General features: G+C 32.0%; 1 pseudogene; it reads right to left on the reverse strand.

Moving 5' to 3' along the window:
- Positions 1–7,500, reverse strand: part of LOC136836918 (uncharacterized) — a 31,469-nt pseudogene that overhangs the window by 19,798 nt on the left and 4,171 nt on the right.

Genomic DNA, 7,500 nt, shown 5'->3' on the forward strand with positions numbered 1-7,500 from the left:
TTGACAAGAGTATTATACTTCTAACATAACGACTTTTTACTCTTCTTTAACAGTCCCTGTGAACAAATTGGGTATAATCTAAATTTTTTAAATATTAATATTTTATATAATTTTAAAATCAATTTGCACAATTTCCGGTGACTGACAAGACTTTTTACCCTTCTTTTACAGTCCCCTTGAACAAATTTGGTTTAATTTTGATATTTTGAATATTAATGTTTTATAATATTTTACAATCAATTTGCACATGTGTCATTCTCCAGCGATTGACAAGGGCATTATACTTTTAACATTACGACTTTTTACCCTTCTTTAACAGTCTCCTTGGCATAATGAATAAGGTACTTCTAAAGCAAGACGATTTATTTACAAGCTGAGTATAATTTTAGTAATTATCTTATTTAGAGAAATTACTTTGAATTATCTGCCAGTCTTCGGAGATTTACTAAAGCATTTTACTTTTAGCATAATAGCTTTTTAGCCCTTTTTGAACAGTCCCCTGGGCATAGTGAATAAGATACTTCTAAAAGCAGGGGAGTTATTTACAAACTGAGTATAATTTTAGTAATTATCATATTTAAAATTAATATACATTTAATACGAACCCAATTTACCTAGACTTCTAAAAACACGCCCGGTAACAATCAAATCGTCTTAAAACACTGACACATACATAAAAACAAATTTTAAAATTAAAAAGATCCAAACTACATCCATTTTCATCTTTAAAATCTCTCAGGTGCGGTCAGGTTTTAAAACACCGGAAAGTATATACTTCGTTGTCGAAGCAAGCCTGTCCATTACGCTCAAGGAGGCTAAGCGTCCCAGCAACTTACGTTATCAACTGCCCATACTGACTCTCCTAAGGACTCGTGGCTTCCTCGAACCATGCATTGATTCTTGTCCGTACTTTTTTCTCCTTCTATATGCTGTAGTTTGGGCTTCATTCCGCACCCCTCGTGGGAGCAACCCCATACCCAGGTGTTTCTGTACCTGTTTCAGAAATGAATTAAAAATATCAGAAGACTGTAAGGATTATGGTGCACTTATAAGTGTCAGAAGACTCAGGTTCCTGGAGCACTTATAAGTATTCAGGGTTATGAAACGCTTGTAAGTATTTAGGATAATGGAGGACTTGTAAATGTCAGAGGACTCGCTGGTTTATGGAGCACTTACAAGTGTACAGGATTATGGAGCACTTATAAATGTTAGAAGACTCAGGATAATGGAGTACTCATAAATGTCTGAAGTCTGTCATGGTTTAGGAACAACTAATTATTATTATTATTATTATTATTATTATTATTATTATTATTATTATTATTATTATTATTATTATTATTATGAAGACAAACCTTATTCATATAGGACAAGTCCACAGGGGCCATTGACTTGATATTCAAGATTCCAAAGAATATGGTGTTCATTTCAAAGATGTAACAGAAAGTTATAGAAAATAGAGAAAGAAGAGATCAGTTGTCAGAAAAGGAAAAATAAATCAACAAGTGATGAAATAAATAGATAAAAATGCAAGAGAGTTATACTTGTACAATACAAGTAGAATTGTTGTAGGTTAGCAATGCATCGCATCCTCGCTTGAACTTTCGAGGTTCCCTAGGGGGACTGTTCCATTCTCCAGCTGTTTGAGGAGTTTATTATTATTTCAGCTGATTAACGCAAACATCGAACAGACATCTGTATATTCATCAATATATAAAAACTGCAATAAGATAACCAACGACTTTATAGAAAAGTAACAATATTAATGAACATCTAAAGAACGTATTTAAATCCTGACTGCCCACAAACTTGCTTTCATCAATTAAAAGCCCAAAGTAAACTTTAGTAAAATAAAAAGATGTAATTTAGAATTCTCACACTTCTAGTTTAAAAGGCAAACTACCAAACATCTCTGCTTTCCATTTCAAATATCACTCAAAATGTAATGTAGTTATATAGTTATAAAGTTTTGGAATAGGTGAACTGGAAAAGCTGGGTACTACAGTTGAGATTTATGACTTTTTTTATTATTGAAAACATTTAAATGCTTTGCTCCAGGCAAAAAAATACGTGGAAAACAGCAGTGGTTGCTAGAAATCTGCAATTCAATCAGTGGTGGAAAAATAAAAAGCGATACGTAAGCGCATAATATATTTTCCTCCAACAAAATCGCATTGTAACTGTATACAAATTCTGCGCGCAATTTATCCAAGCGTAATCCAGACTCTGAATATATTATTAAGCAGGTCATTGGAAGTATTTTTTCACTGTTTTAATCAATGAAGACCAAACAAAATATTCATAAATAAAATATGTATATCACACATCTACTACACACACACACACTATATATATATATATATATATATATATATATATATATATATATATATATATATATATATATATATATGTGTGTGTGTGTGTATATATATGTATATATATATATATATATATATATATATATATATATATATATATATATATATATATATATATATATATATATATATATATATATATATATAATCATTGATGTCATATAATAATAAAATATATATATGTATATATATATTTATATATATATATATATATATATATATATCCATCAGTGTGTGTTGTGTGTGTGTGTGTGTATGTGTGTTTAATCCCAGTATGAACATACTGACCTGCAAGTCGGTAAAAAACATTTAATTAATTTCTTAACTTTGTCCAACATTAAGTTTTCACTGTAATTTCCATGAAAGTCGTTCTATTGACGTATAAATTTCCATATTCGTTAAACCTTCACATAAAGTATTCTTTTGAAAATTCCTGCAAAAAAAAAAAAAAAAAAAAAACAGAGGTTCTAAGTCTTTTCAAACACAATATTAGGTTTTTAACTTTCAGCCCGATGGAATGAAGGGACTATTGACGTATAAATCTTAATTCTCGTTAAACATAATCGAAATAATGTGAATATTTTGAAAATTCGTGCCAAAAAAAAAAAACCACAGATTTTAAATATTTTCTAACACAATATTATGTTTTAGCTTTCACTCGGAGGGAATGAATAGACTATTGATGAGTAAACCTTAATCCTCTTTAAACATAATCTAAGTAAAGTATGTTTTAATAAATTGGAGTTTGTTTTTCTAGTAGTTTTTGATATAACATGATAAATTTTAGCTTCCAGTCTGATGGAATGAATAGACTATTGATGAATAAATCTTAATTCTCGTTAAACGTAATTGAAATAAAATATATATTCTAATAAAGTGAATTGCCTGTTTCTATTCTTTCTTTGTTACATACACTTTTTCACTGATGAATATTTTATCTTACAAAGTTCTGCTCTTAGCTTACGATAGCTCCTGCCATTATCCTCAGAAGGCCCTTGTGATTCCAGTCCGAGAACCGCCTGTCTATAAAGTGACTTTAATATCATAATATACTGTCTGTTGTGTACCTGTAATTGGTCTTTGCTAATCCTTTGTCTAGTTTCTGATTCTTGGAATTTCAGTATGCCTTCTCTCGCAGCCACTAAGATGAAAGGAGTGGTTAGACATTTTGACCAGATTAAATAGGTCTAGCTGCTTTAAAACTGATTTCTCGTTTGTGTTATATGGGATTAAGAATTTTTATTTATAATTCTGAGAATATTGTGTCTTGATAAGAGTATGTGTACTATCAAAGAGTATAAAGAAAACAAGTAAAAAATATTGCGCCGATGTTTCTTTCGCGCAATCGAGTTTTCTGTACAGGGTATAATCAAGGACACAGAAAGTGGATCTATCTTTCGGTGGTCTCGGTATAACGCTGTATGAGCCGCGATCCACGAAACTTTAACCACGACCCGGTGGTGACCTGTCCTATGTCGTTGCCAAACGCACGATCATGGATAACTTTAACCTTAAATTAAATAAAAACTACTGAGGCTAGAGAGCTGCAATTTGGTATTTTGGTGATTGCAGGGTGGATGACCAACTTACCAATTTGCAGCCCTCTAGCCTCGGTAGTTTTTAAGATCTGAGGGTGGACAGAAAAAGTGCGGACGGACAGACAAAGCCTGCACAATAGTTTCCTTTTGCAGAAAACTAAAACTAAATTTCCCACCTACCTGTGTCCTCAATCTCATACTCGGGATCGGCAACATTTCTTTCTCCGTTTACGCGCTCGAGCTCTTCGTAAGGATACACCTTTTGAGGATACTTGTACAGGTAACGCATGTAGGAGTGCGTAGGAGTCGAGTCGAGGTAATAGTAGAGTTCCTTCACGTCCTCTCCGTGATTGCCCTGGCATCGCAAAATGGCTGTTAGGTATCCTTCTTGCAGATGGGTAATAGCTTTAGCTAGAAGTATATTTGTCACAGGTAATCATACCAAAAATATTCTTTCACTCAGGAAATGCATATTTTTCGTTAATTTGATATACGACCTCTTGAATTTGACACTAAAAAAATAATTCACTACATAGTAATTACTCATAAAAATCTCATAATCCCAAAATAGTGAAGAAATCCACAATGGTGTAAGTGTAAATATGTATGTATGTATGTATATATATATATATATATATATATATATATATATATATATATATATATATATATATATATATATAGAGAGAGAGAGAGAGAGAGAGAGAGAGAGATATATATATATATATATATATATATATATATATATATATATATATGTGTGTGTGTGTGTGTGTATATATATATATATATATATATATATATATATATATATATATATATATATATATATATATATATATATATATATGTATGTATGTATTTACACATACATCAACCTATTTCTTCAAAATCGTGATTATTATTATTATTATTATTATTATTATTATTATTATTATTATTATTATTATTATTATTATTATTATTCAGAAGATGAACCCTATTCATATGGAACAAGGCCCCAGGGGCCTCTGACTTGAAATTCAAGATATCAGAGAATATGTTTTTCGTTGGAAAGACATAACAGAACGTAATAAGAAATACAGAAAGAAGAGATCAGTTATTAGAAGATTAAAGATAAATGAACAAATTATTAAATATATATATATATATATATATATATATATATATATATATATATATATATATATATATATATATATATATATATATATATATATAAGTAAACTGATTAATAGTAAAATACAAGGCGAATTGTTTAATGCTGTAATGCATTGCGTCTTCGTAAAAAGTACATATAGATACATCACTGAAAAGAAGAATTAGGCATTGCTAATAACCTCAAGAAAGGAACTGACACTTAATAATAGCCTTTAACACATTCACAATGGATCCCTGACCCCCATTTCCTGCCGAGAGGGACCAGATTCCTTGAACAGCAGCACACCTAAATGCAGTAAATACGCCACGCCCTCGAACTTCTCAGTTCCAGAGGTCCTTTTATTCCTCACACCGCTGGACTGTGGAACCGTCTCACTGAGGACGTCGCGCAATAGGAACTTCAGAAGTGCAAGCGAAGATGCAGTGCATTACTACCCTAATATAATTTTCTCTTTGTATTTTGAAAATCTACTCACGTTTTAAATATTTATTTGTTCATTTTTTGGTTAATTTTTTTTTAATAAGTGATCTTTTCTTTTCGTGCAGCACTTCCCATTACCTTCTTTTACCTCTTCCTAATGATTATTAGATTCTTTGGAAGCTTGAATTTCAAGTCAATGGCCCCCACGGGCTTGTTCCATATTTAAAGTTCATCTTCTGAATAATAATAATAATAATAATAATAATAATAATAATAATAATAATAATAATAATAATAATAATAATAATAATAATAATAATAATAACATCAAAACAATCTTTGTATATTTCTCATTTACTTGTGGCCCCGTTAGCCCAAAGAGCCTTTCCTTGAGTATGGGATCCCTAGTATTCCAAAGAGCCAGGCTGAGGCAGAGACGCCCTTGCCTGTCACAGATTCCAGCGAGTCCGTCTTCCCCCCAGCGATAGGCCCTTGAGCGAGCGTGATCATGTGGCAGGTAGGACCAGCTGCAAAAGAAGTTTATTATTGAAAGATAGTTTAGCTCGAAAAAGTATACTACTTTCTAGAGCTTCAGGAACTGAATGCAAAAAAATCTGGAATTTTTTTTAAGTTGATCAGACAGATTTCAAGTAGAGCAAAGCGAGCTGTCGAAATTCAAAAATGGAATGCAGGGAAAAAGTAAGAATTTTTAGGTTTTGTTAAGACAGAATCAATTAAAGAAGAGCGAAATGCAGGCTTTTACTTGTATTTTGTAAAACAATGACGCGAATTATTATATTAATAATGATTACGATACAAATAATGGCGTTCACATCTCGTAAAGTTGAATTTCAAGAATAAATCTCAAACCTAATAAAGTGAACTATTAAAGTAAGATGACTGGGACGAAACTAATGATAGTGATCACATTTACTATGAGTAAATTATATTAATAATTCTCAAAAAAAAAAATAGATACATGGTTGTGAAAAACAATAGATAAAACTGTTACACTCAACACGAGTGGGGTAAAACTAGGAGTAGTATTCACATTTATTGTGAATAAATTATATTAATATATCTGAAACAAAAGAGATACATAATTAGGGGAAAATATCCCGACACTCTCCATAATGCCTAACAAATATGACAAACGTGAGTGATAAAATGGTAAAATAATGTAAGATAATAGAGAAGAATGATCTCTCCAATAACTTTCTCCTGAAGAAGCACCTTCAGTCACGTCTCGAAGGAAAGTTAGAACTGAAAGAGGCCTTTGACAACTCTTACCAATCACCATCAGGAGAATAGTCTTCTCTGACGGTTCCCCATTGTCTCTCGCTCAGATAAGGACCCCAGCGTTTCCAGTTGGTGGTGCGAGATTTGTCTTCCTGAAGGCGCAAGCTCTCGGTGTCTTCCTTTGAAGGCCCCGACGAAGCTGAGTCCATGTTGTTCCTAGAAAAACAAGTAAAAAATACTCCGAAGTTTCCTCGGTGCAATCGAGTTTTCTGTACATCGTATTTTCAAGTTCACCGAAAATAGATCTATCTTTCGGTGGTCTCGGTATAATGCTGCATGAGTCGCGGCCCATGAAACTTTAACTATGGCCCGGTGGTGGCCTATCCTATATCGTTGCCAGAAGCACGATTATGACTAAATTTAACCTCAAATAAAATAAAAACTACTGAGGCTAGAGGGCTGAAATTTGGTATGTTTGATGAATGGAGGATAAAGGATCGACATACCAATTTGCAGCCCTCCAGCCTCAGTAGTTTTTAAGATCTGAGGGTGAACAGAAAAAGTGCGGATTGAAAAAAGTGCAGACAGAAGAAGTGCGAACTGACAGACAAAGCCGGCACAATAGTTTTCTTTAACAGAAAACTAAACAATATATCAAAGGAACTAATTTTCTGTAGAGTAAATGGTTGAAAATAGTTTCCTGATATAAGATTCAAGTTTGCATTCAGCTTTAAAAACTTTATGAATACAGGGAATATTT

Source organism: Macrobrachium rosenbergii, chromosome 57, assembly GCF_040412425.1.
Source record: "Macrobrachium rosenbergii isolate ZJJX-2024 chromosome 57, ASM4041242v1, whole genome shotgun sequence".
In the NCBI taxonomy this organism is placed as follows: domain Eukaryota; kingdom Metazoa; phylum Arthropoda; class Malacostraca; order Decapoda; family Palaemonidae; genus Macrobrachium; species Macrobrachium rosenbergii.